Source organism: Papio anubis, chromosome 4 (assembly GCF_008728515.1).
Source record: "Papio anubis isolate 15944 chromosome 4, Panubis1.0, whole genome shotgun sequence".
NCBI lineage: Eukaryota > Metazoa > Chordata > Mammalia > Primates > Cercopithecidae > Papio > Papio anubis.
The window spans coordinates 128,867,557-128,888,375 of NC_044979.1; the positions used below are offsets into that span (position 1 = coordinate 128,867,557).

Consider the following 20,819-nt stretch of genomic DNA (forward strand, 5'->3'; position numbering starts at 1 on the left):
GGAGGCGGAGCTTGCAGTGAGCTGAGATCCGGCCACTGCACTCCAGCCTCCCGGGTTCAGGCCATTCTCCTGCCTCAGCCTCCCGAGTAGCTGGGACTACAGGCGCCCACCACATCGCCCGGCTATTTTTTTGTATTTTTTTAGTAGAGACGGGGTTTCACTGTGTTAGTCAGGATGGTCTCGATCTCCTGACCTTGTGATCCACCCGTTTCGGCCTCCCAAAGTGCTGGGATTACAGGCTTGAGCCACCGCGCCCAGCCTTGATTTTTAAACACTCTAGGTGTGATGGCTGCTGGGCTGAGGCAGACCAGACTCCAGCCCTTTCCCTACCGGGCTTTGCCTTGGACAGGAGACATCTTTCCTCACTGTGACTTCCTGTGCCCTCTAGGTGAGGCCCTGGGCCTGAACCGACCAGTGCTGGTCCCTTATAAACCGATCCAGGACAGTCCAGATGCCGTGGAGGTCACGGGCCTGCCTGATGACATCCCCTTCCGGAACCCCAACACCTACGACATCCACCAGCTGGAGAAGATCCTGAAGGCCCGAGAGCACATCCTCACGGTCATCATTAACCAGCTCCAGTAAGGGCCTGGCCTCTGGAACGGGGAACAGAGAGGGTAAGGCCATGGGGAGGGTGAAAGTCAAGGTCACGGTGGGTCAGCTGGGATCTAGACCCAGGTGTACTGTAATAGTTCCTGCCTCTTTCTCCTGAAACATACACTTCAACGCTCACGGACATTTACTTATTTTTAAAGATTTTTTTTTTTTTTAGATATTAAATTTGTTCTCTGGGGAAGAAACAAAAACAAAATATGTTTTCATTAAATTTGACTTTTTCTGATTATACAATTCTGATTTTTAACATATGTAAATATAAATATGTATTTAAATATGAATGTTTAAATAAAATATGAATATTTATTTTAAAAAATAATTATAATTCCATAGTCTCAGTGATTACTTTTTTTTCTTTTTTTTTGAGACAGGGTCTTGCTCTGTCACCCAGGCTGGAGTGCAGTGGCACAATCTCAGTTCACTGCAACCTTCACCTCCTGGCTTCAACTGATTCTCGTGCCTCAACCTCCCAAGTAGCTGGGATTACAGGTATGCACCACCATACCAGCTAATTTTTGTATTTTTTGGTAGAGATGCAGTTTCACCATGTTGGCCAGGCTGGTCTCAAAGTCCTGACCTGAAGTGATCTGTCTGCCTCAGCCTCCCAAAGTGCTGGGATTACAGGCGTGAGCCACTGCACTCAGCCTCCGTTATTACTATTATACCATATATCCTTACAGTCTTTTGGGTTTTGGTTTTTGTTTTGAGACAGGGTCTCACTCTTTTGCCCAGGCAGGCGTACAGAGGTATGATCATGGCCCACTGCAGCCTCAACAGGGTCTCACTGTGTTGCCCAGGCTGGTCTTGAACTCCTAAGCTCAAGTGATCCTCCCACCTCAGCCTCCCAAAGTGCTGGGGTTACAGGTGTGAACCACCACACCCAAACTGTGGGGCCCAGTCTTTTTTTTTAATACAATAGATGATTTTATTATTTTCAGAACAATACACAAAGCAACCTGGAAAATACAAAAAAAAAAAAATAGAAGAAAAGAACATAGCTGAAACTCTCCTACTGAAAGTCAACACTGTGATGCATTTCTTTATATTTTTAAATTATTATTTTATTAATATATTATTACTTTCTTTTTGAGATGGAGTCTCATTCTGTCTTGCAGGCCACTATATTGGTAAGGCAGGTCTCAAACCCCTGACCTCAGGTGATCCACCCACCTTGGCCTCACAAAGTGCTAGGATTACAGGCGTGAGTCACCGTGCCCAGCTACTTTTTATTTTGTTTTATTTTATTTTATTTTATTTTATTTTATTTTATTTTATTTTATTTTATTTTATTTTGTATTGCACAGGCTAGTCTCGAACTCCTGGGCTCAGGCCATCCTCCCATGTCAGCCTTTCAAAGTGCTAGGATTATGGAGGTCAGCCACCACACCTGGCCTGTGGTGTATTTTCTTTTTTTTTTTTTTTTTTTAAGATGGAGTTCTGCTCTTGTTACCCAGGCTGGAGTGCAATGGCACAATCTCAGCTCACTGCAACCTCCACCTCCCAGGTTCAAGCAATTCTCCTGCCTCAGCCTCCTGAGTAGCTAGGATTACAAGCATGTGCCACCACACCTGGCTAATTTTTTTTTCTTTCTTTTTCTTTTTTTTTTTTTTTTTTGTATTTTTAATAGAGACGGGGGTTTCACCATATTGGTAAGGCAGGTCTCGAACCCCTGACCTCAGGTGATCTGCCCTCCTCGGCCTCTCAAACTGCTGGGATTACAAGCTTGAGCCACAGCACTTGGCCTGCCTTCAGTGTTATATTACATGTTTTGTTTCTTGAGATGAGGTCTTGCTCTATCGCCCAGGCTGGAGTGCAGTGGCGCCATCTTGGCTCACTGCAACCTCTGCCTCCCAGATTCAAGTGATTCTCGTGCCTCAGCCTCCTGAATAGCTGGGATCACAGGTGCCCGCCACCACACCCAGCTAATTTTTGTATTTTTGTAGAGGCAGGGTTTCACCATGTTGGCCAGGCTGGTCTCAAACTCCTGACCTTACGTGATCCGCCTACCTCGGCCTCCCAAAGTGCTGGGATTACAAACATGAACCACCGTGCCTGGTCTACCTGTTTTTTTAAATTAAGATAATATTTGCATGTGTCAAAAAAAAAACAAATTGTTCAAAATCAAAAAGTGGAGGTTTCCTTTCTCCCACAGATAGTTCACCCCCTGAAGTAACAACTAGAAAATGCAGGAAAACGGCCAGGTGTGGTGGCTCATGCCTGTAATCCCAGCTATACGGGAGGCTAAGGCAGGACAATTGCTTGAACCCGGGAGGTGGAGGTGGCGGTGAACTGAGACCATGCCACAGCACACCAGCCTGGGCAATAGAGCGAGATTCCATCTCAAAAATAATGATAATAATAATAATTAATTTTAAAAAGTTAGCCAGGCATGGTGGTATGCACCTGCATTCCCAGCTACTGGGAAGCTGAGGCAGGAGGATCAATTGATCCCAGGAGTTCGAGGCTGCAGTGAGCTAGGATGGCACCACTGAACTCCAGCCTGGGGAAAAGAGTGAGACTGTCTCAAAAATAATAATTAATAATAATGCTGTGATGACTATCCACTTGCATAAATCTGGGCACACATTTCTGATCACTTGGGCAGACAACATCCTCGCTTTATAGATGAGGACAGCAGACCCGGAGGAATGATTTGCTGGCACAGGCCCATCATCCAGGGCCTATATGGGGGCTGCTCTGTCGGGACGGTGTGTTCCATTTTTATTTGGGTCTTACTGGGCAGCAGCAGCAGCACATCTCAGGCAGAAGGTGAGAAGGAGGGGAAAACAGCCAGATGCAATGGCTCATGCCTGTAATCCCAGTACTTTGGGAGGCGGAGACAGGAGGATCACCTGAGGCCAAGACCAGCCTGGCCAACATGGTGAAACCATGTCTCTACTAAAAATATAAAACTTAGCTGGGCGTGGTGGCGGGCGCCTATAGTCCCAGCTACTCGGGAGGCTGAGGCAGGAGAATGGCGTGAACCCAGGAGGTGGAGGCTGCCGTGAGCCGAAATTGCACCACTGCACTTCAGCCTGGGTGACCGAGCGAGACTCCATCTCAAAAAAAAAAGGAGGGGAAAACCTCATTTTCTAACTGCCACCTAATTTCTTTCTTTTTCAGACCCTTTGCAGAAATCTGCAATGATGCCAAGGTGCCAGGTGAGTCGGAGGTGAAGAAGCCGCCCTTCTGCCCCGCGGGGACTAGAGACTGTTCCTTTTGAAAAAAGGTAGAGCCGGGCACAGTGGCTCACGCCTGTCATCCCAGCACTTTGGGAGGCCGAGGCAGGCAGATCACTTGAGGTCAGGAGTTCAAGACCAGCCTGAGCAACATGGTGAAACCCCGTCTCTACTAAAAATACAACAATTAGCTGGGCGTGGTCGTGGGCACCTGTAATCCCAGCTACTCGGGGGACTGAGGCAGGAGATTTGCATGAACCCAGGAGGCGGAGGTTGCAGTGAACTGAGATCGTGCCCCTGCACTCCAGCCTGAGCAATGGAGCAAGACCCCGTCTCTTAAAAAAAAATTGAATAAATTTCTTAAAGGCAGAGATAGATGTGGTCCAGGTGGGCATGCAATAGATGGCTGACCACCTTGAAAAATATATATCCCCTCTCCACCCTGGTACCTCCCCAGGGAGCCTGAGGTCTCCATGAATGAGGCCAGGTATCCCCAAGAGGCCCCCGGAAACCTGCAGGTGCCCTGCAGAGGGGAGGCCCTGCCATAGCACCAATGAATGTAGGAGGTCAGCTAGAAGGACAAGAGGCAGGCCGGGCCTCAGGGAGCATCATGGAGGCCTCCTGGGTAGCAGAGGGGTAGCATGTGACTGAAGGGGTGAGGCAGGCGGGCACTGCCCGAGACTGGCCAGACCCCCTCCGTTCTGCTGGCATCTGCAGGGTATACAGATCCTTTCGTCAGGCACCTGGGGCCGCCTGGCATGATGGTTCTGATTAAGGTGGATGATGGGACTTGGGAGAAGGTACTCCCAGGTGACTATGATGTGCACCCGATTAAGAAACACTGATTGGGCCAGGCACGGAGGCTCACACCTGTAATCCCAGCACTTTGGGAGGCCGAGGCAGGCAGATCACTTGAGATCAGGAGTTCGAGTCCAGACTGGCCAACATGGTGAAACCCTGTCTCAACTGAAAATAGAAAAATTAGGGCTGGAAGCGGTGGCTCACGCGTGTAATCCCAGCACTTTGGGAGGCCAAGGTGGGTGGATCACCTGAGGTCAGGAGTTCGAGACCAGCCTGGTCAATATGGCAAAACCCCATCTCTACTAAAAATACAAAAATTAGCCAGGTATGGTGGCATGTTCCTGTAGTCCCAGCTACTAGCGGGGCTGAGGCAGGAGGATCGCTTGAACCTGGGAGGCAGAGGTTGCAATGAGCCAAGATTGTGCCACTGCACTCTAGCCTGGGCAACAGAGCTAAGACTCCGCCTCAAAAAAAATCAAAAAAGAAAGAAAAAGAAAAATTGGCCTGGCATGGTGGTGCACGCCTGTAGTCTTAGCTACTTGGGAGTCTGAGGTGGGAGGATCGCTTCAGCCCAGGAGGCAGAGGTTGCAGTGAGTCGAGGTCACACCACTGTGTTCCAGGCTGGGTGACAGAGCAAGACTCTGTCTCAAAAAGAAAAAGAAACTGATTGGCCGGGTGTGGTGGCTCATGCCTCTAATCCCAGCAGTTTGGGAGGCCTAAATGGGAGGATTGCTTGAGTCCAGGAGTTTGAGACCAACCTGGGCAACATAGTGAGACCTTGTCTCTACAAAAGGTTTTTTTCTCCTATCCAAGTACTAACCAGGCCTTCTGAGATCAGGAAAGATCAGGCGTGTTCAGGGTGGTATGGCCATAGACCAAAAAGTTTTTTCTAAAATTTAGCAGGGCATGGTAGTAGGCACTTGTAGTCCCAGCTACACAGGAGGCTGAGGCTGGAGGATCACTTGAGCCCAAGAGTTTAAGGCTGCAGTGGGCTATGATTATGCCACTGTACTCCTGCCTGGATGACAGAATGAGACCCCAACTCTTTTTTTCCTTTTTTTTTTTTCCCCAAGACAGAGTCTTGCTCTGTCACCCAGGCTGGAGTGCAGTGGCATGATCTCACTCACTGCAACCTCCGCCTCCTGGGTTCAAGTGATTCTCCTGCCTCAGCTTCCCAAGTAGCTGGGATTACAGGCTCCTGTCACCACACCCAGCTATTTTTTGTATTTTTAGTAGAGATGGGGTTTCCCCATGTTGGCCAGGCTGGTCTCGAACTCCTGACCTCATGATCCGCCCACCTCGGCCCCCCAAAGTGCTGGGATCACAGGTGTGAGCCACTGCTCCCAGCCTTTTTTTTTTTTTCCAGACAGAGTCTCACTCTGTCACTCAGGCTGGAGTCAATCTTGCAATCTTGGCTCACTGTAACCTCCACCTCCTGAGTTCAAGCGATTCTCATGCCTCAGCCTCCCGAGTAGCTGGGACTTCAGGCATGCACCACCACACCCAGCTAACTTTCTGTATTTTTAGTAGAGGCGAGGTTTCACCATGTTGTCCAGGCTGTTCTCAAACTCCTGACCTCAAGTGATCCTCCCACCCCAGCATCCCAAAGTGCTGGGATTACAGGCGTGAGAGTTACTGTGCCTGGTTGAGACTCCATCTCCTAAGAAATAAAAAAGAAGAAAGAAAAAATACCGATCTAATCTTACCCCACCTCATTGTACAGCTGGCAAGCTGAGGCGCAGAGACGCCCAGGGGCTTGCCCAGGCCACATAGTGAGTCAGATGCTGTGTAGACCCTGCTGTCAGGACCACCCATCTGAACCATAGACCACCATGGGTCACAGGGCCCAGTATGGCTGCTCAGCCAGGATAGTGATAGGATTCAACAAGGCCACGCTACAACCTGGCCTGAGACCCAAGGCCCTGACTCCTGTCAGGACCAGGTTCACCTGAAACTCCAGAGCCTGAGGTGGCACAACCCAGCTAGAAGCCACCTCCTTCCATCAAGAGCTGATCACAAGCCTGGGCCATATAGTGAGACCCCCCACCCCGCCCCACCATCTCTGCAAAAAGTTAAAAATTAGCCAGGCGCGGTGGTGCATACCTGTTGTCCCAGCTACACAAAAGGATGAGGCAGGAGGAGTGCTTGAGGCTGGAAGGTGGAGGCTGCAGTGAGCTGTAATTGCGCCACTGCGCTCCAGCCTGGGCGACAGATTGAGACCTTGTTTCCAAAAAAAAAAAGAGCCAGTTACAAGGGTCAGGCATGGCACTGAACACACGGATCTGGAGGCGACTTGGTTTGCTCGCAGGTCAAAGGCAGAGATGAGGCTGGGCACGGTGGCTCACGTCTGTAATCCCAACACTTTGGGAGGCTGAGGCAGGGAGGCAGGTGGATCACCAGAGGTCAGGAGTTCAAGACCAGCCTGGCCAACATGGTGAAACCCTGTCTCTACAAAAAAAAAAAAAAAAAATTAGCCGGGGGTGGTGGTGGGCACCTGTAATCCCAGACACTCAGGAGGCTGAGGCAGGAGTAAACCCAGGAAGCGGAGGTTGCAATGAGCCGAGATGGCACTACTATACTCCAGCCTGGGCAACAGAGCCAGGCTCTGTCTCAAAAAAAAAAAAAAAACATGGCAGAGACACAGAAGGCCACATGAAGGTCTCAGAAGAATTTGGGACAGATGCCCAGAGGGTGGATACTGTCACTCACATCTACCACTCCCTCCAATGTGGCCATCTCTCATGGTGACTCAAGGATGGCCACAGCCCATGGACCAGTCTGAGACAGAGGGTGGGGCAGCCTCTGACTTCTTTTTCATGTGGAATCTCCCACAAAATTCCCTCTGACTCAGAGCCTGGGCTCCTCCTGCCTCCAGGGTCTTCTCTTTCCCAGGGTCTCTATGCCACATCACAGACCCCCAGTTTCTGACTTTTCTCCAGTTGAAGAGACATTTGCCCCATGGACCCAGCCTGCCCTTACTCTGTGTCATTAAGACCCTTCTGGTGAGCTGAGTACAGTGGCTCACACCTGTAATTCCAGCACTTTGGGAGGCTGAAGCAGGAGAATTCTTTGAGCCCAGGAGTTCAAGACCAGACTGGGCAACATAGAGAGACCTCGTCTTGACAAAAAATTAGCCAGGCAGGGTGGTGTGCACCTGTAGTCCCAGTTACTCGGGAGGCTGAGGCAGGAGGATCGCTTGAGCTTGGGAGGTGGAGGTTGCAGTGAGCCAAGACCACACCACTGCACTCCAGCGTGGGCGACAGAGTGAGACCTTGTCTCAAAAAGACAATAAAAGCCCTTCTTCATTGGGCTGGGCGAGGTTTCCATGCAGTAACCCATCCAATCAGGACATGCCGCTCAGAGTTTTACATCTTCACCTCAAGTGAATTCAGCAACCGCAGAACCCCTGCCGACCCCTGCCCCGTGCTGGGCTCGGTGCTGGGTTCTCGTATGCATGCGGTGTTTTCTGAGTCTCACCTCACGCTGGTTTCCCTATTTGACTCAGAGAGGTTCATCGGTTTTCCCAAATTCACACAGTGATAATAGTAAGTGGCCACAGGGAAATTTGAACTTAGGACTTCTCATTCCAAACCAGAGTTTCTTTCACTGGGGCACTGCCTGTCTACTTGGACCTGTGAACTCTCCACTCAGGGCCACCATACATCAGTGATAACCATAGCAATACAATTTTTAAATATTTTAATAGAGACAGGGTCTCACCATGTTGCCCAAGCTGGTCTCAAACTCCTGACCTCAGTCAATCCACCCACCTTGGTCTCCCAACATGCTGGGATTACCAATGTGAGCCACTGCACCCAGTCCCAGGTCCTCTTTATACCCTCCCTGGACCACCTAGCCTGCAGGCCCAGCCTCCCCAGAACTCCCAGAGCCTCTCCCGGGGCCCCACATCCCCTCCCAGCCTTAAAGAGCCCAGGAAAGAATGTGGCCTCTGGAGTCACACAGACTTGGCCTTGGAGAAAGTCCTTTAACAGCCCTGCCCCTTCGGGTGCTCATGAGTGAAATGTGAATAGGATTTTGGAGGGTTGCTGGGAGGATCCCAGGAGACAATGTGCAAAGCATTTAGCACAGTGCCCAGCATCCAGAAAATACTCAGAGACTGAGAATGTGATTAATATTGTTGCCACGAGTCAGGCACAATGGCTCATGGCTGTAATCTCAGCATCTGGGGAGGCTGAGGCAGGAGGATGGCTTGAGGTTGGGAATTTGAGACCAGCCTGGGCAACATAATGATACAAAAATACAAAAAGTTAGCCAGGCGTGGTGGTGCACACCTATAGTCCCAGCTACTCGGGAGCCTGAAGTGGGAAGATTGCTTGAGCCCAGGACTTGGAGGCTGCAGTGAGCTACAATTGCACCACTGTACTCCAGCCTGGACAACAGAGTGAGACCTTAAAAAACAATATAGGCCAGGTTCAATGGCCCATGCCTATAATCCCAGCACTTTGGGAGGCCGAGGTGGATGGATCACTTGAGGTCAGGAGTTCAAGACCTGCCTGCCCAACACAGTGAAACCCCATCTCGACTAAAATACAAAAAAATTAGCCGGGCGTGGTGGCAGATGCCTGTAATCCCAGCTACTCGGGACGCTAAGGCAGTAGAATCGCTTGAACCCAGGAGGTGGAGGTTGCAGTGAGCCAAGATCGAGCCACTGCACTCCAGGCTGGGTGACAGAGCAAGACTCTATCTCAAAACAAAACAACAACAACAAACAGAGAGAGGACCTAGGGCCTGAGGGGTGAGTTTGCTGGGGAGGAGGAGGGACACCTGGGGATGAGGATACAGTGTTAGCAAAGGCAGGCAGGCCAGCAAGAGCAGGAGGCCGGGGAGAGTGAGCCCTCGGGCTTGCTTTGGGAAGGAGGCTGGACAGGTGGGCTCTGGACAGGTGAGCCCTGACCCCCAGGGGATCAGGAGCCTGAAATCCTGAAAGGGGGACTCGAAAACTTAAGACAGAACACTTTTCCAGAGAGCTCAGGAGGCTGAGACAGAAAAGCCTCAGCTTCCAGCGTCAACAGGCTTTTCCCCTCCTTCCAGCCAAAGACAGCAGCATTCCCAAGCACAAGAGAAAGCGGGTCTCGGAAGGAAATTCCATCTCCTCTTCCTCCTTGTCTTCCTCTTCCTCATCCTCTAACCCGGATTCAGTGGCATCAGCCAATCAGATCTCACTCATGGTAAAGTTGCACAGATTTGGACTCCAGCCCTCGTCTCTGTGACCCTCCCCGCTTGGTCGGGCAGGGCCATCTACTCTGGCATGTGGGCCCAGGGGATGGGGAGGCACTGGGCTTTGAGGGGGGACCTTCCAGCCTTAGGGGTTATAGATGCATCCACCCGTCTCACCCAAGAGGTAGCCCATCCTTCTCACGGGGTACTCACAGGCACTCAGGCAGGAATTCACATCCCCGCTGGGCAGATGGGCCAGCGGAGGTCCAGGAAGGGACCTGCCCATGCCCTTCAGCCATGCCAGAGCTGGAGACATGAAAAGAAATGTCACTGGCCAGGCGCGGTGGCTCACACCTGTAATCCCAGCACTTTGGGAGGCCAAGGTGGGTGGATTACCTGAGGTCAGGAGTTTGAGACCAGCCTGGCCAACATGGTGAAACCCCATCTCTACTAAAAATACAAAAAATTATCCCAGCATGGTGGTGCACGCCTGTAATCCCAGCTACTAGGGAGGCTGAGGCAGGAGAATCACTTGAACCCTCGAGGCAGAGGTTGCGGTGAGCCAAGATCATGCCATTGCACTCCAGCCTGGGCAACAAGAGCAAAACTCCATCTCAAAACAAATAAATAAATTAATTAAATTAAATTTAAAAAAAAAAAGAAAAAGGCGGTCATAGTGGCTCACACCTCTAATCCCAGCACTTTAAGAGGCCAAGGCAGGTGGATCACCTGAGGTCAGGAGTTTGAGACCAGCCTGACCAACATGGAGAAACCCCATCTCTACTAAAAATACAAGATTAGCTGGGCATAGTGGTGCATGCCTGTTATCCCAGCTACTGGGGAGGCTGAAATGGGAGAATTGCTTGAACCTGGGAGGCAGAGGTTGCAATGAGCTAAGGCCGCACCACTGCACTCCAGCCTGGGTGACAAGAGTGAAACTCTGTATCAAAAAAAAAAAAAAAAAAATTGGCCAGGCACGGTGGCACATGCCTGTGGTCCCAGCTACTTGGGAGGCTGAGGTAGGAGGACTGCTTGAGCCCAAGGGGATTGAGGGTGCAGTGAGCCAAGATCATGCATTGCACTCCAGCCTGGGCAAGAGAATGAGACTCCATCTCAAAAATAAATAGGCTGGGTGTGGTGGCTCACACCTGTAATCCTAGCACTTTGGGAGGCCGAGGCAGGTGGATCACTTGAGGTTCAGGAGTTCGAGACCAGCCTGGCCAACATGGCAAAACCCCATCTCTACTAAAAATAGAAAAATTAGCCAGGCATGGTGGCCAGTGCCTATAATCCTAGCTACTCTGGAGGCTGAGGCAGGAGACTCGCTTGAACCCAGGGGGCCACAGTTGCAGTGAGCCGAGATTGCGTCACTGCACGCTAGCCTGGGCAAAAGAGTAAAACTCCATCTCAAAAAAATAAAAAATATCAAATATAAATAAATAACCTCTGAGAAAAGCCCCTCCAAAAGCAGAGCTAAGCATTTTGGGTTTGTTCCGCATCACCTGGAGTCCTAGCCCAGTCCCTTTGTCACTCTCTCTAGCAATGACCAATGTACATGGTGGACTATGCTGGCCTGAACTTGCAGCTCCCCAGACCTCTTAACTACTAGACCTCAGTACTGAATCAGGACCTCACTCAGAAAGACTAAAGGAAATGTAATTTATGTACAAAGTGTATATTCGGATATGTATCGATGCCTTTTAGTTTTTCCAATGATTTTTACACTATATTCCTGCCACCAAGGCCTTTTTTTTTTTGAGACGGAGTCTCGCTCTGTCGCCCAGGCTGGAGTGCAGTGGCGCGATCTCGGCTCACTGCAAGCTCCGCCTCCCGGTTTCCCACCATTCTCCTGCCTCAGCCTCCCGAGTAGCTGGGACTACAGGCGCCCACAACAGCGCCCGGCTAATTTTTTGTATTTTTAGTAGAGACGGGGTTTCACCGTGGTCTCGATCTCCTGACCTTGTGATCCGCCCGCCTCGGCCTCCCAAAGTGCTGGGATTACAGGCGTGAGCCACTACGCCCGGCAGGCCTTTTTAAATAAGTAAAAAAAAGAAAGAAAAAGTGCTGCCTTTACTTTTATGGTCACTGTTTCGCATTCTCGTTTGGATCGCAGCCGCAGCTGTCACTGGGGACAAGGTCGGGAAACGCAGCTCAGGTGCCCTGCCCTCTTCCTCATCACAGCAGAGGTAGTGTCCAGGAAGACCTCAGAGCTCTTTGTGCTCCTGGGAGCATGTGACATCAAGAAGAAAAGCCACGGAAGGAAAATGTGCCATGGGGCCGGGCGTGGTGGCTCACGCCTGGAATCCCAGCACTTTGGGAGATCGAGGTGGGTGGATTGCTTGAGGTCAGGAGTTCGACCTCGTTGGGCTGTAATACGGATGTTTTGGGAGGCCAAGGTGGAGGATTGCTTGAGACCAGAAGTTTGAGACCAAGCTAGGCAACACAGTGGAACCCTTTCTCTAGAAAAATTTAAATGTGGCTCACACCTGTAATCCCAGCACTCTGGGAGGCTGAGGCGGGTGGATCACCTAAGGTCAGGAGTTTGAGACTAGTCTGGGCAACATAGGGAGACCCTATCTATACAAAAATACAAAAATGAGGCCGGGCACGGTGGCTTACGCCTGTAATCCCAGCACTTTGGGAGGCCGAGGCGGGTGGATCACCTGAGGTCAGCAGTTCAAGACCAGCCTGGCCAACATGGTGAAACCCCGTCTCTACTAAAAATACAAAAATTAACCAGGCGTGGTGGCGGGTGCCTGTAATCCCAGCTACTCAGCAGGCTGAGGCAGGAAAATTGCTTGAACCTGGGAGGCAGAGGTTGCAGTGAGCTGAGACCAGGTCATTGTACTGCACCTGGGGCAACAAGAACAAAACTCCGTCTCAAAAAAACCAAAAAAAAAACAAAACAAAAAACACAAAATTAGCCAGGCATGGTGGTGCGCACACCTGGAGTCCAGCTACTCAGGAGGCTGAGGCATGAGGAGGTTTGATTGCTTGAGTACAGAAGGTTGAGATTGTAGTGAGTCGTGATTACACCACTGCACTCCAGCCTGGGCAACAGAGCAAGACCCTATCTCAAAAACAAAAACAACAACAAAAAAAGTGTTAAATATGGTAAATGTCAGAGAGGGAGGGGCCCATCCCGGTGAAGCACTGTGGCTGGATGGGAGGCATTTTCAAAAAGGGGTTTGGAGACCAGGCGCAGTGGTTCACGCCTGTAATCTCAGCACATTGGGAGGCCAAGGTGTGCGGATTGCCTGAGGTCAGGAGTTCGAGACCAGTCCAGCCAACATGATGAAACCCCATCTCTACTAAAAATGCAAAAAAATTAGCTGGGTGTGGTGGCGTGCGACTGTAATTCCAGCTACTTGGAAGGCTGAGGCAGGAGAATTGCTTGGACCCAGGAGGCAGAGGTTGCAGTGAGCTGAGACTGCACCATTACACTCCAGCCTGGGCAACAAGAGTGAAACTCCATCTCAAAAAAAAGGGGGGGCGGTGGGGGCAAGTTTTCTTTTTTCAGAGGCAAGGTCTTTCTGTGTCCCCAGGCTGGAATGCAGTGGCACGATCACATCTTCCTGCAGCCTCAAACTCCTGGGCTCAAGCAATCCTCCTGCCTCAGCCTCCAGAGTAGCTGGGGCTACAGGTGTGAGCCACCACGCCCAGCCAATTTTTTTATTTTTTTGTGGAGATGGAGTCTTGCTATGTTGCCCAGGCTGGCTTCAAACTCCTGGGCTCAAGCCATCCTGCTGCCCCAGCCTCCCAGAGTGCTGGGATTAGAGGCATGAGCCACCATGCCCAACCTGGAATGATTTTGGATAGAGCTCTGGATACCTGACAGGCAGAGTGACGGGTCCCAGCTGGGTCTTAGAAAGACCACTTTGGCCGGGCGCGGTGGCTCAAGCCTGTAATCCCAGCACTTTGGGAGGCCGAGATGGGCGGATCACGAGGTCAGGAGATCGAGACCATCCTGGCGAACACAGTGAAACCCCGTCTCTACTAAGAAATAAAAAAAATAGCCGGGCGAGATGGCAGGCACCTGTAGTCCCAGCTACTCGGGAGGCTGAGGCCGGAGAATGGCGTGAACCCGGGAGGCGGAGCTTGCAGTGAGCTGAGATCCGGCCACTGCACTCCAGCCTGGGCTACAGAGCGAGACTCCATCTCAAAAAAAAAAAAAAAAAAAAAGAAAGACCACTTTAGGGGCAGGTGGGAAGTTGAAGGAAGCGACAAGACTAAAGGCAGAAAGACAAGTCACAAGAGCGTGGCAGGCATCCAAGACTTGGCACCCAGTCCCTGCTCATTGACTCAACACATATTTACTGAGCCCTGCCCTTCTGGCTGGGAGGCCAAGCAGCTGAGTGTCCTGACTGGGGAAGCAGCTGCCAGGGAGCACAAAACAGAGTAAGGCTCATGCGGTGGCTCAGCCCTGTGATCTCAGTGCTTTGGGAGGCCAAGGTGGGAGGATCACTTGAGGCCAGGAGTTCGAGACCAGCCTAGGCAACATAGTGGAACCCTTTCTCTAAAAAATTTTAATTAGCTGGGTATGGTGGTGTATGCCTGTGGTCCCAGCTACTCTGGAGGCTGAGGCAGGAGGACTGTTTGAGACCAGGAGTTTGACACTGCAGTGAGCCGTGACACTGCTCTTGAGCATGGGCCACAGAGCAAGACCCTGCCTCTGAGAAAACAAAGCAGGGGACCTCACCTAATGCAGCAAGTAGGAAGAGTCCTAGAAGCTGAGGCTTGAAGAGCAAGTGAGGCTTTGGGGGCACAAAGAGAGGAGGGCTGAGGCAGGTGGGTGTTTGAGAGGAGAGCCATGTGGGCAAAAACGGAGCTGGACAGGGACTGCGTGCATTCCAGGAATAAGAAGGTGTCACCATAGTAGACACAGGGTGGCTGGAGGTGACATGTCGGGGCAGGCGCGGACTCGGTCAGGGTTCCCGAGGACGCTCAGCAGGTGTCTCCCACACATGGTGCCGGGCTGAAGTGGTGGGCAGAGGCGGACATCCAGCCCGGGTTACGTCTGCCCAGCCATGCACTCTGGGACAGAGCTGCGTCCTTTTACTCACTGACCCACGTAGAAGGCCTCATAAGCCGGGCCAAGGCAATTTCCAGAGGGCAAATGAGACCCACAACAGGAAGTACCTGGGGGAGAGCCAGGCATAGGTCTGCATTTTGGAAGGGTGCCCCTGCCCGCTGAGAGACATTGGAGAAGGAAGGGAGGAATAAATCGGAAGACCACGTGGGAGGCTCCAAAAGAAGGTAGCAGTGGAGGCCAGGCGCAGTGGCTCATGCCTGTAACTCCAGCACTTTGGGAGGCTGAGGTGGGTGGATCACCTGAGGTCAGGAGTTCGAGACCAGCTTGGCCAACATAGCGAAACCCCGTCTCTACTAAAAAATACAAAAATTAGCCGGGCATAAGGCTGAGGCAGGAGAATCTCTTGAACCCAAGAGGCAGAGGTTGGCAGTGAGCTGAGATCGCACCACTGCACTCCAGCCTGGGCGACAGAGCAAGACTCTGTCTCAAACAAAAAAGAGAGAGAGAGAGAGAAATGGCAGTGGTTTGGGCCAGGTGGAGAAAATAACTAGAGGGTCAGCCAATCAGATGGACCAGGGGTTCTGGAGAGTCAGGGGTCAGGGTGGCCCCAGGATCTGGCTCTAACTGTCCACCCAGGGCCCAGAATGAGGCCTGTGGCTTGGAGGGACTGAGTTCTGAGTCAATGAGGAAATGGTCTGAGGAAATGGTCTGAGTTCTGAGGAAATGGTCAAAACTTTAGTCCAGGGCTTTTGCCAGCCCTCAGGGTCAGTCTCATCCATGCCCAGAGCTGGGAGGAAGGCTCCATCCCAGGCTTCCAGACCATGCTTCCTCCTGGAAAGACGCTAGAAACCACGTGCCTGGCACAGCCACCCCTCTCTCCACTAGTGCAAACCCCCCACCCAGTCAGCTGCCAGCCTCACCCTCCTCCCTCCCACCTCCTAGTGGCTCCCAGTGCCACCAGGCGCCTCCACTCCACCATCAGCTCCTGCCCTGGGCCAGGCCCACTTTTTCCACTCCAGGATGGGGGCAGGGGTGACCTCCTAAACTGGCCACTACCTCCAAGCAGAAACTGCCTATGAAGTCAAGATGATCTGAAGAGTCCTTGCAGCTGTCACCTAGCCTTCACCCCTCACATCCTGTAACCTATCCCTCACCCATGATCCTGTGACTCTGGATTTAAAATCTGTTTTGCTTTCCTTGCACCAAGTGCAAGCATCTAGGCACGGCGTTCCAGGCGCCTCACAGGGCGTAGGGGTCCCCAGTCTTCTGTCCCACTGTTCCGTCCCCAGGGAGCGGACCACCTGGCGCCCCCTCCCGCCCACCACCGCCCGCTGGCGCCTGTTGGTCGTCTAGACCTGCCACCCCCACTCCACCGCTCAGATCCACGGCCAGAGCCAGAAGTGGCTCCTGCCTGGCCGGGAGCGGCGAGGCTGAGACTGTGCCGCGGGCACTGCCATCCCATGCATGGAGAGGCGCAGAGACCGGGGGTAGGGCCCGGGGAACCCAATCCTCCTTCATCGCACAGAGGCCCACGAAGCTTCCCATCTGTTCTTTCAGGCTCACTGTGCAGATGGCGTGCAATTAAGTGGGTAGGTGCAGCAAACCCTTGTGTCCTCCTGCTTCCCTAAAGGCAGAGGATTGAGCCACTGCACTCCAGCCTGGGCAACACAGCGAGACCCTATGTCTTAAAGAAAGGGCAGAAGTGGGGACCCCTCTCCCACCCCCTTCCCCTGCTCCAAGCCAAAGCCTTTGAAGCAAGAGGTTGCCTCCTGTGAGTTTCCCCCAGTCCCTGGGGGCCTGGGCTTTGGGAGGTGTGTCCAGGCAGAGGACAGAGGTCTCCTGCAAAGGGCCGCTGTTCCCTTCGCCCACCCTGCGCCCGCCCAGCCCTTTATCCGATGGGAAAGCCTTACCGACTCTTCCTCACAGAAGCGCCCAGATGCTGTTTATGCAACCTCTCCAGAATCTCCGTGTACTGTACTTTTTAAAAAGTGATTTGATTCAAAGCACTCATTCTTTAATTAAACTTCATTTAGCTGCCATCTGTCTCGGTTCGAAATGGCTTCGTGTTTTGCAACTCTAAATGAGAATTGTTATTGGATTAAACACATCCCCACAAAAAATCACAAAACACGTTCAAAAGTAATAAATGAAGGATGGTTAGGAGCTACATCTTAAACGTTCTAACTGCCGGGGAATGTATTCTGGTGGGCACACAATCATTTTATATACAAATATTTGTATAAAAATCTGGTATCAATGAAAAGATCAAGATTATAGAAAATGCTGGAATTATATCTGACTAAAAACAATAATAAAGCAATAATTGGCGCAGGGAAGGGCCACAAAACGAGAGGGGGCACCTGCTCCCTTCAGGCCACCCTCCCGCACCGCCCAGGTGCCTAGTTTGGTACACTCAGGGGAAGATGGTCCTGAGCTCTCCTGGCTGAGGCTTCCAATGGATCTGCGAGGTACCTCTTTTTATGGAACCAAAGCATTATTTATCTTCATTATTATTACTTTTTTTTTTTTTTAAAGAGACAGTGTCTCGGCCAAATGAGGTGGCTCACACCTGTAATCCCAGCACTTTGGGAGGCCGAGGTGGGCGGATCACGAGGTCAGGAGTTCAAGACCAGCCTGGCCAACATGGCAAAACCGCATCTCTACTGAAAATATAAAAATTAGCCGGGCACAGTGGCGGATGCCTATAATCCCAGCTACTCGGGAGGCTGAGGCAGGAGAATCGCTTGAAACCAGAAGGCAGAGGTTGCAGTGAGTGGAGACTGGGCCACTGCACCCCAGCCTGGGCAACAGAGTGAAACTCCATTTCAAAAAACAAAGAGAGAGACAGAGAGAGGGTCTCTTTGTGTGGCCCAGGCTGGAATGCAGTGGCTCGATCATAGCTCACTGCACCTTGGAGCTCCTGGGCTCAAGTGATTCCCCCCGCTTCAGCCTCCCAACTGGCTGGGACCACAGGCACATACCACCACGCCCAGCTAATTTTTTTCATTTATTGTAAAGACAGAATCTCGCTATGTTGCCCAGGCTGGTCTCAACCTCCTGGCCTCAAGGAATCCTCCCACTTAGGACTCCCAAAATGCTGGGATTACAGGTGTGAGCCATTGCACTTGGCCCCTGCCCTGTAATTTTTAAATTTCATCTTATTCTTAAAACTCATAGCTGGGCATGATGGTGGGCATCCAGCTACTAAGTCCCAGCTACTAAGGAGGCCAAGGCAGGAGGCTCACCTGAGCCCAGGGATTCAAGGCTGCAATGAGCTATAATTGTGCCACTGTACTCCAGCCTGGGTGACAGAGCAATACACTATCTCAAGTAAATAAATATCATTTTATTAATATCAAGTATAATACTTTCTTTTTTTTTTTTTGAGGTGGAGTCTATTCAGTCACCCAGGCTGGAGTGCAGCATTGGGATCTTGGCTTACTGCAACCTCCACCTCCCAGGTTCAAGTGATTCTCCTGCCTCAGCCCCCAAAGCAGTTGGGATTACAGGCTCACGCCACCACGCCCGGCTAATTTTTGTATTTTTAGTAGAGACGAGGTTTCACCATGTTGGCCAGGCTGGGCTTGAACTCCTGACCTCAAGTGATCTGCCTGTTTCAGCCATCCAAAATGCTGGGATTACAGGCGTGAGCCACTGCACCCAGCCTATAATACCTTATTTTCTGTGTCATTATTTTCTGGTTATCTGCCTGCTTTATGCTTTATGGTGTCAGGGACTGTGTTCATTTCATCCACCGTTCTATCCTAGTGCCTACATCCAGGACATACAAGGTACTCACTAAATGTGGGCCAGTTGGATGAAAGAATATAAACTACACCAATCTCCTGGAAAATAAGAGAGCCCTTAAATCTTTTTTTTTTTTTTTTTTTGAGACAGGGTCTCACTCTGTCACTCAGCTGGAGTGCAGTGGCGTGCTCCTAGCTCATTGCAGCCTCCCACTCCCAGACTCAAGTGATCCTCCCTCCACAAAAGCAGTTTTGTTTTTTTGTTTTAAAGCAGGCTGGGATTACAGGCATAAGCCACCACGCCCGGCCCATTATGCAAGAACTTTTGTGTGTTCTGTTAATCCTCACAGCCCTGCAAAGTAAATATTATTTCTTCACTTCACAAATGAAGAATCTGAGGTTCAGGAAGATGAAGGGCTGAGTCCAGGGTTATACAACTAGAAAAGATGAAGCACCAAGTTTGACTTCAGAGGAGACCGCCAGACTGAGAGACTCAGGCCCCTGAGTACTGCCCCAGGTGAACCCTGCAACTTGGGGCTAGGCAGAGCTTGTCTTCCAGTTTTCCCTCATGTGTTTGAAAGAGAGTAACAGAGGTACATTTGAAAAGAAAAACAGAAATGGGTCCCAACAAGTCAGGTTTGCTCAGACCAGACCTCCTCTGCACAGGAAAAGGACATCAAGAAAGATTCAAGCTGGAAAGAGCAGAGAAATATGTGCACACACACACTCACCCACACACATACACACAGGCACACACACTTTTTATTTTTTTAGTAGAGACGGAGGTCTCACTATGTTGCAGGCTGGTCTCAAACTCCTCGACTCAAGTGACCTCCCAAAATGCTAGGATTACAGGCATGAACCTCTGTGCTCAGGCTGCTTTAAAAAAAAAAAACCTGCTTTTGTGGTGGTTTGTTTGTTCGTTTGTTTGTTGTTTTGAGATGGAGGTCTCACCTTGTTCCCTAGGCTGGAGTGCAGTGGCGCAATCTCCACTCTGCAACCTCCGCCTCCTGGGTTCAAGCGATCTCCTGTCTCAGCCTCTGAGTAGCTGAAATTACAGGCGCCCGCCACCCCACCCAGCTAAATTTTGTATTTTTAGTAGAGACAGGGTTTCATGTTAGCCAGGTTGGTATCAAACTCCTGACCTCAAGTGATCTGCCTGCCTTGGCCTCCCAAAGTGTTGGGATTACAGGCGGGAGCTACTGCACCTGGCAAAAAAAACCAGGGCTGGGTGCCGTGGCTCCCGCCTGTAATCCCGGCACTTCAGGAGCCCAAGGTGGTAAGGAGGATTCCTTGAGGCCAGCAGTTCAAGAGCAGCCTGGGCAATGTAGCCAAATCCCATCTCTACAAAAAATAAATGAGCCAGGCGTGGTGGTGTGTGCCTGTAATCCCAGCTACTCGGGAGGCTGAGGCAGGAGGATCACTTCAGCTTGGGAGGTAGAGGCCACGGTAAGCCATGATCGCATCATTGCATTCCAGTCTGGGTGACAGAGCAAGACTTTGCCTCAAAAACACATGCCAAAAACAAACAAAAAAAAAAACACCAAAACTGTCAATTAGAGGTGCTGCCACAATCCCAATAATAGCACAGTGTTTGACTCACAGATATTAAGAAGTTGGCACTTGAAAAATAAAATGAAGCAGTGAGAAGACATTCTCCTCCCCAGTTCTTACCTGCCCGTTCCTGCTTAAGTACAGCCGTGCGAGCCTCCACTCCCTCCAGGAGGAAACCCACAGGCGTGAGTCTGGGATCAGAGACCCAGACCTGACCCCAATAGCTCTCTTTCCTGTCCCCTAGGGAGCCTTGGGTTCCAGCCAAACCAGGCCACCGCCCCCACTCACCAGTCTCAGATCATTCTAGAGCCTCTCACACCTCCAGGCCTTTTGCCTGGTTGGTTCTTGCCTTTCCTTTGCCTGGCCTTGATCCAGCTGAAATGTCTTCTGTCCCCTGAAGCCTTCCCCAGCGGCCTAGACCCAGCAGGCGCTCTCAGAGCCAAGTCACACAATGTGTCATTGTCCCTGCAGAAATGATTCATTGAACACACAGCTTGAAACACAAGCTCATGATACCGTCTAAATACCTCCCGAGCAAAAAGAATGTTTTCTTTTTTTATTCTTCCTTTGTGTATGTATGTGTGTTTGTGTGAGAGACAGGGTCTCACTCAGTTGCCCAGGCTGGAGTGCAGTGGGGCCATCATAGCTCACTGCAGCCTCAACCTCCTGGACTCAAGCCATCCTCCCACCTCAGCCTTCCAAGTAGCTGGGACT

At 51.1% G+C, this 20,819-nt stretch overlaps 1 long non-coding RNA gene across 1 annotated transcript; it reads right to left on the bottom strand.

Moving 5' to 3' along the window:
• Window positions 1–161: 161 nt before the first annotated feature.
• Window positions 162–20,743, bottom strand: LOC116274549. Its single transcript, XR_004183303.1, has 3 exons — window positions 20,394–20,743; window positions 16,716–16,881; window positions 162–596 (listed from the first exon to the last, which is right to left on the bottom strand). It is a non-coding gene; the product is annotated as an uncharacterized LOC116274549 (long non-coding RNA).
• Between the last annotated feature and the right edge of the window lie 76 nt (window positions 20,744–20,819).